General features: G+C 36.2%; 1 non-coding gene across 1 annotated transcript; it reads left to right on the forward strand.

Moving 5' to 3' along the window:
* The first annotated feature begins 1,108 nt into the window (after positions 1-1,108).
* Positions 1,109-1,180, forward strand: TRNAA-UGC (transfer RNA alanine (anticodon UGC)). Its single transcript has one exon. It is a non-coding gene; the product is annotated as a tRNA-Ala (tRNA).
* The last annotated feature ends 6,787 nt before the right edge of the window (positions 1,181-7,967 follow it).

A 7,967-nucleotide genomic window follows, 5' to 3' on the forward strand; every position in this document is an offset into this window, starting at 1 on the left:
CGTATATTCGAAATCGGCGTTGTTAGTGCCACCAAAGAAAATGTGCAAAAAAAATTAATTCACCATACAAAATTATTATTGATTAGTTGTTTAAAAAAAAATTCAGTTGGATGTTTAATCCCCGTAAAAGAGCCTACCCTTTTACACTTTTGTGTACTATGCAGAAAATAGCAACACAGATAACTGCAATAATACTTTCGACGAAAAAATCAAATGACGAGTTTGAAAATACATGGGTGACAATTTTGAGTGAAGTGCAAAAAATAAAAAGCAAAAAATAAAAAATATCGTTGTAGTGGATTTAAATTTATTCAAGAAATATTCTTATCAAGAAGGATTTATCGTTGTTATCACTGTATTAAGAAGAGTTTGAAGCATTCGAGTCAAATAGTTTGACTCTGGGAAATCCCAAACAAGATTTGAGAAAAAATAACGTTTTAGAGTTTAGATGAATATATCGAGTTGTACGGAGGTTTGCAACAGGAGGTCTGCACTACTGCAATTGTGAAATTTCGAACTAATTTCAGTTCGTGTTGAAAAAAAAATTAGAATGAAAGCAATAAATCAATCATGAGTTTTGGTGCAAACCGCATGTTCGTTTTTTCATAAATTTTTAATTAATTTCAATAGATGTTTAATTATTATTTTTATTACAAGATATACAGAAGACTGGATGTTGTGAAGATATTTAGTATTTGAGATGTTCATTTTTTAAGGAAGGAAAAAACTCATCTCTGCCTCTACCGGGAGTCGAACCCGGGTCCCTCGATTGCCGGACGAGTGCTCTGACCACTAAGCTACAGAGGAGATAGAGATTTTCCTTCGCTAGAGCGTATATATGCCGAACGGAACCGTGCAATGGACGGTGAAACCGATCAGCTAATAGCTCATGGACGACGAGCCACCAGAGGGCTATATATATATGACATGAATGTCGCTCTCCACTTGTTAATACAAGATATACAGAAGACTGGATGTTGTGAAGATATTTAGTATTTGAGATGTTCATTTTTTAAGGAAGGAAAAAACTCATCTCTGCCTCTACCGGGAGTCGAACCCGGGTCCCTCGATTGCCGGACGAGTGCTCTAGCGAAGGAAAATCTCTATCTCCTCTGTAGCTTAGTGGTCAGAGCACTCGTCCTGCAATCGAGGGACCCGGGTTCGACTCCCGGTAGAGGCAGAGATGAGTTTTTTCCTTCCTTAAAAAATGAACATCTCAAATACTAAATATCTTCACAACATCCAGTCTTCTGTATATCTTGTATTAACAAGTGGAGAGCGACATTCATGTCATATTATTTTTATTATAATTTTTAAATAATTTTTAATTAATTTAATTATTTTTTAATTAATTTAATTATTTTTTTATTAATTTAATTATTTTTTTATTAATTTAATTATTTTTTTATTAATTTAATTATTTTTAATTACTTTCGATTAATTTAAATTACATTTATTTAAATTAATTTCAGTTACCCTTTTTTTTTTTATAAATTTATCATCTTTTTTTTTTTTTTTAAATAAACTTTCATAAAGGCTAGTGACTCCGACTTACCCTGTATAAAAATATTGAAAACTACTCAACGATTCCTTGAAATTGTGTAAAAGGAACTAATTCGCTATTATATATATCAGAGAAGAAAAAAGTTTAAATACTTTTGTGAAATTTCTAACGTCCACTTTAAATAAATCAGTTGAAAAGGATAAGCGAAACATTAATTTGTGATAACTTTTTTTTGACAAAGTTACATTTACGTACTGCAGATATAATAATGGGCGCAAAATATCTTGAAATCAGAAGTCACCATTAAAAAAAATACTTCGATTTCCAAGAGATACGAGATGTTTGGAGAACGAGAAAAATAAAGTACCAGTTTTAGGAAATCGAAACAAAAAAAAATTATCCCGTTATAATGGAAAAAATATGGAGTGCTTCGAAAAATGAGACACGATTTTTCTTCGGAGAAAATCTTCTTGGACGCATTTTGACATTTCCAAGTTAATAAAACGAGTTAACGACGACAGAGCGAAATCTTTTTGCCGGGAAGAAGATTATTTGGACAGAATTCAAAATGTGGAGTGAGTGCTACACACCATTATGAGTTCCCAACTAAGATTCAAATTCTTATTTCGAAAATCTTGACGAAACGATGTAGCTTCATCACGCAATCTCCATTCGTAAATGAAAATAACAAGAGAGAGAGAGAGAGAGAGAGAGAAAGGTAATGTAATAATAATAATAATAACATAATACCTTTTCTTTCTCTCGAGGGAGAGAGTGAATTGATCAGGCAACACACTATCTCATTTTTAATAGAGACCCTTAGAATAGGAGCACTTTGCGTCACGAAACGTGTTACTCGATTACACTGGATTCTCATTATTAGAGTATAAAGCTCGTGTGTTTCTCTTAATGATGTCGACTTGGAAATGATAGCTCTGGTATCTTTCGCATTTTTTTGCACACTTCCGTGGATTAAATAACTTAAGAGCAGTTGTTGATTCCTGCATTTTTTGAATAGAAGACAATGTGAAATGCTGAAAGATTCTAGTCATATCTACATGGGGGGCAATTTAATTCCGCGGAGGGACTGCATGTTTCACCATTTATCTCTACCACATTATGAAAAAGTGAAATAATCATCATGTAAATATTTCGGTACCTTAAGATTCATCGTTGCCTAGCGGCTTTTCTAATAAAAATTTTCGAGCGGTTTTTATTTCTACTGACAGGAGACATCGGTCAACTCATGTATTTGAGTTACTGATGCATCCGCTACTTTGGATATCGTGTGTTAATCTGTGCGCTAATTAACTTTACCTACTCTCCCGAGTGGCAAGGTGCTCGTCTTCCACTATGAAGGTTACCGTCAAGGTCCATAGGTTCGAATCCAGCCAAGAGATCACCAGGAAAAGTTCTTTACCTATCGAGCCTCGGATGACCATCGATAGACGGCGCCTTCATTTCCCACCGAACTCCACTGGTTGGAAATTGCGATGTGGCGATATACGACTGGAGTTGGTGTGAGGTAAAGTTGGTTTTACCTAGAATTTTTGTCAAGAAAATGTGGAATTTCTCTTTCGAAAAAACGACTTAAAGAAAAATAGAGAGAAAGGTAATATATATATAATATATATATTACCATTATATTTATTACATATTATAATATGTAATATATATATATATATATATATATATATATACATAAAATTAGAAAGTAAATGCTGTTTATTTATACGTAGAAAATATAATTCTCGTTCAAATCATACCTATAAAGTTGTGATTCCCTGATTATTTATCATTATGTGGCCCATAGTAATTTGATGATAATGGTTTGAGCAAATCTGAGGCTACTTCGCATCACCAAAAAAAGTCTTGTAAAGCAATCCCAAAGTAGTTTTTTTATTTCGCTTTAGGCTTAATTCAGCTCAGTATTAATCCTACTAGGGTCAAAATGAATATTGCTTGTCTCTTGTTTTTTGATAAAATAACACCAAATTTCATTCGTATTAGTTGTTTTTCTTTTTACATGTTAAATGAGATTGAGTTGCAATTTTGTGAATTTTGATCTTTTTTTTTTTTACTCAAGATCAAAAACATCCATTTCCTGTCAGGTTTCCTTTAGTACTATGCGGTAACACATTGAAATTTTTAGTGGGTCCACAGTGCACCAAAACATTGTCTTGCTAAGAAATAATCAAGGTGGTGCAAAGTAACCCAGTCCTATGGGAGGCACCTTTATAGGTTCCTATATGGAGGCACCATACTTTGCACCAATTTTAAAAAAAAAACCCAAAAATTGAAATAATAATAATTGTGATGGCTTTTCATGGCAACAGACCTGTTCTCAAATCATCTAAGAATATATCAAAATCATTTTCTTACAGTAAAACCCTCTCTTTTGCGGACACCGGTGGGACAAAAAAATTCGTCCGTAAAAGAGGGATGACCGTTAATCAGGGATTTGAAATGAATACTTTTGTTATACAAGGAGGAATTATCATTGGCCGTAAAAGAGGGGTGACCGCATCTGAGGGAATGTCCGTGAAGAGGAGTTTTACTGTATTTGTTGTGCCTAGCGTGAGTTTTTCCTAATAAACTCTCAAAAACGGTGCAAGTGGTCCGGTGTTGCGATAGGACATTTTAGTTCTAGTTAAAGCCTAAAAACGAATAAAATATTTCTTTAAAAAAATATATATACAGTAAAATTGGGATCAGCGGCTTTAGCTCTGTAGCTAACCACGCGACGGACATTAAGGGAGTTGCACCACCCCTCGAATCAGATTTCCATCTCGCCCAGTCAGATCTGTACTGAGTAGGAATGCGCCGTCTGATTTACGGAATTTACCCGTATGACGGTTTGGGCCACTGTGAAAGACTGAAATTGGAGAATGTCCGAAATATTTGGTTATATTCTTATATATACATTAGGACCATCGCCGGTGTATGTCGACAATCACAGGTAAGCTGTGGTGGGGGACCAAACGAGAAGCCAAGAAGGCGCAGCCAGAGAGGCACCAAATTCTTGTTATCGGTCTTTTTTGCCGGTTGTGGTGAAAACAGAGTCGATATTTTCAGGTCTGGGGGCGGAGTTCGCCCTACAGGTGTATTTACTAAAAAAGTAGTCGGAAATAGCAAGTGCCCTACGAGGGCTCTGCTGTCATTTACAAAAAATATTTTTATTCAACATTCACCATGTAATGAATGTAACGACATTTACACACACACACATGGTGAATGTCGACATTCGCCAGATTTCGGACTTTCACGGTAACATATACATGATAAAACATAATACAATGCCCATAAAAATACTTATGGTTGTCTTATCTAAGTATTTATAGCTTCTCGATTTATGCCGATGTGTTAATCGTACTTATTTTTAAACGTGTCAATCGTATTAGAATTTATGAACCCCGGGGGTAAGCTATTCCATCTATTTACAACCCTATTAGAAGAAAAACTCCCTGAGGTACCACAACCTAGAATTATTCCTTACCAATCGATACTGGTGTTCCATTGTCGAAGCAGTTGAATGATGATGTATTTATAACTGATGTGTGGTCCATAATATCCAACCTGGTTGAAAACTTCAATAATACCTTAAACACTTCGATCATGTATCCCGACACCTGCGTTCTTCTGATTAAAAATAATTAAGTAAATAAATTGTACTGATTGAAATGAAAGAAAAATAGAAAAATTTAGCGTAATTTTTTTTTAATTTTCTTCTTTGGAATACGTAAAAAATTTATCGGAAACCATATATATATATATATACAACCTCTGACAATACAGTTCGGTGAATGAAGTCAGAACGGCCGATCTGGCAACACTGGCGAAGAAAAACGCTGCACATGCGTAGCGGCAGGTGTTGACCATCTGCCGCCACCGTTGTTCAGTTGAGCGTCGTTTGTGTTCCGTGAAAGACTTGTTTTACAAAGTGCTTGTTTAGTGCGTTGGTTCTTAACTGAGAACAGGAAAATGAACGAAAAAAAGATCAATTTAAAGTTTTGTTTTAAGCTTGGAAAGACACCGAAAGAAACTCACGCGATGCTGGTACGTGTTTATGAAGATCAAGCACTGTCCATGAAGTGTGTGTACGAGTGGTTCGCCCGTTTTAGAGAAGGCCGGGAAAGTGTTTCTGACAACCCCCGTAGCGGAAGACCGGCGACCTCCGTCAGTGACGAAAACATTGAGAAAGTGATGAAAATGATCACGAAAGATCGTCAATTAACTGTGCGCATGATAGCTGATGAACTGCAGATTAACCGTGAATCCGTGTGACAAATCGTTACCCAGAATTTAGGGATAAGAAAGGCGTGTGGTCGTCTTGTGGCACATCACTTGACTGACGATCAGAAGCACAGGCACGTTTACAGGCTTCACAGGATTTTGTCGAAACGGCGGATGCAACACCAAATTTCTTGAACTGTATTGTCACTGAGGGTGATTCCTGGTGTCTCAGGTACGACCCTGAAACGAAACAGCAAAGCATGGAATGGCATTCTCCTGCATCACCGCGTCGGAAAAAGGTCAGAGCAGAAAAATCACGCATCAAAACGATGCTAATCACCTTTTTTGATAGTCAAAGCATTATCCACAAGGAATTTCTACCTGAGGGAACGACGATGAATGCTGCAAGGTAGATTGAAATTTTGACCCGTTTCATGAAACGTCTATACAGGGTACGACCTCAGTACGCACAACAAGGTTCATAGTTTCTTGTTCATGACAATGCTCGCCCTCACACAGCCAATATCGTCAAACAGTTCCTGGCAAAAAAGGGGGTGGTGCAAATTGAACATTCACCATACTCGCCAGAACTCAATCCACCAGACTTCTTCCTATTCCCCCGACTCAAATTCGCTTTGAAAGGAAAGAGATTTGACGATATTCCTGACATCCAACGAAACGTGACGAGGCTTTTGAACTCCATCCCAAAAGAAGACTTCTTGCAAAGTTTCCAGGACATGTATAGATCTCAGCGGTGCATAGTAATGGGAGGTGACTATTTCGAAGGACAGTAAGGTAACTTTCGTTAACATTTCATCTACGTTAATGTTACGGGACTACTCACCGAACTTTATTGTCAGAGGTTGTATAAGTGTTCGTTAAAACTTTAAAAATTATTTCGAAAGAAATAGATTTTGATGAAGTAAATCGGATGGATTTATTCAAATGAATGGATTTGCGGAATAAATAGTTATTTAAATAAATCTATATGGAATGCTGAGTTGTGCTGTTATTATAGTTTTATAATCGAGTCTGATATATAAGGCTCTCCGAGACCGTCCATCCTTTTGGGAAAGAGCGCAATCCCAAGGTGGTCTGTCTGTTAGTATAGTTTAATGAAAGCTTTATTTGCTTATGTGAGTTGTTAGTGACATCTACCATTGGCTTTTTCAACTAATTTTTTAATTTACTTAAAGAAAACCGCGCACACTTATACAATGACAACAGCAGATCTGTTTTTGATATGATTAAAAAAAAAAACCTGCAATATATATATTGTTTATTTGTTCACAGTTTTCAATCGATTTTTAAAATTTTAAAAACTTTGGACGCAAAGTATAAATTGCACTTTATACATTACACACTTGGGTCCAAATATATATATTTTGCTGCTTCATCTTCTTTTATGCAAAGAAGAACTCTCGCGAAAATGTTACTGCAATTAATGCATTTTGTGAAACGGCATAAAGGAGCTGTATTTTCTCACGCGATTTAAACCTTTTATTTGATCGCTCGTAAGTGAAGGCGGTACGTGTCAAGTCTGCTCGACTTGTGTTATTTTTTGGAAACTGTTGCGTGTTGCACGAATACAAATGTGTCTTACGTCTGTCTTTACGACAGAAAGAGAAGTTTTAAACATTTGTAACGAATGGCATATTTTGACAATCTAAGTGCGTTGGTATTACAAAGTACACACGCTTCCTTCATTCATAACCCCGCATGCATTTAATTATATACGTATATTCAGATCGAATAAACTGCGCTACCAATCGCCTACAGTTGACATATCTCTTGAAGTTAAGAGGACTCTGCTGTGAAGCTATAATTAGGGAAAGAAAGTTGTGTGCCGAATTCACACACCCTTTGTTCGGGGGCTGGGGAGGCACAAATATCGATGCTTTTTCCGGGTGACTAAATGTATTGTTGTTTCTCGTTATGGACCAACCAAACAGACCCAGATCTGAATCAAACAAAGGTTCCCAAATTATTTACGGCTATCTCAATTATGAAATTATTTCTCTTACAATTTCTGAGTTTTCATCAACTCCAGCATTGTCTTCATTAGCCCGTTGTGGTCCTATGTCGAGGTTGAATCGACATCTAGAAAAAACGGTACTTTATTGTTATTACGACCCCTTACGAATACAGGAAAAGCCATAGATGTTAGCTTTTGTGTTTTGGCGAGAGCTTAGTACAATAGCTTATAAAACATAAACGCTTGCATCTTGGG

This window comes from Pholcus phalangioides, unplaced genomic scaffold, assembly GCF_987345545.1.
Source record: "Pholcus phalangioides strain wild (caught in Gottingen) unplaced genomic scaffold, Ppha-v1.0 ptg000009l_1, whole genome shotgun sequence".
Classification (NCBI taxonomy): Eukaryota; Metazoa; Arthropoda; class Arachnida; order Araneae; family Pholcidae; genus Pholcus; species Pholcus phalangioides.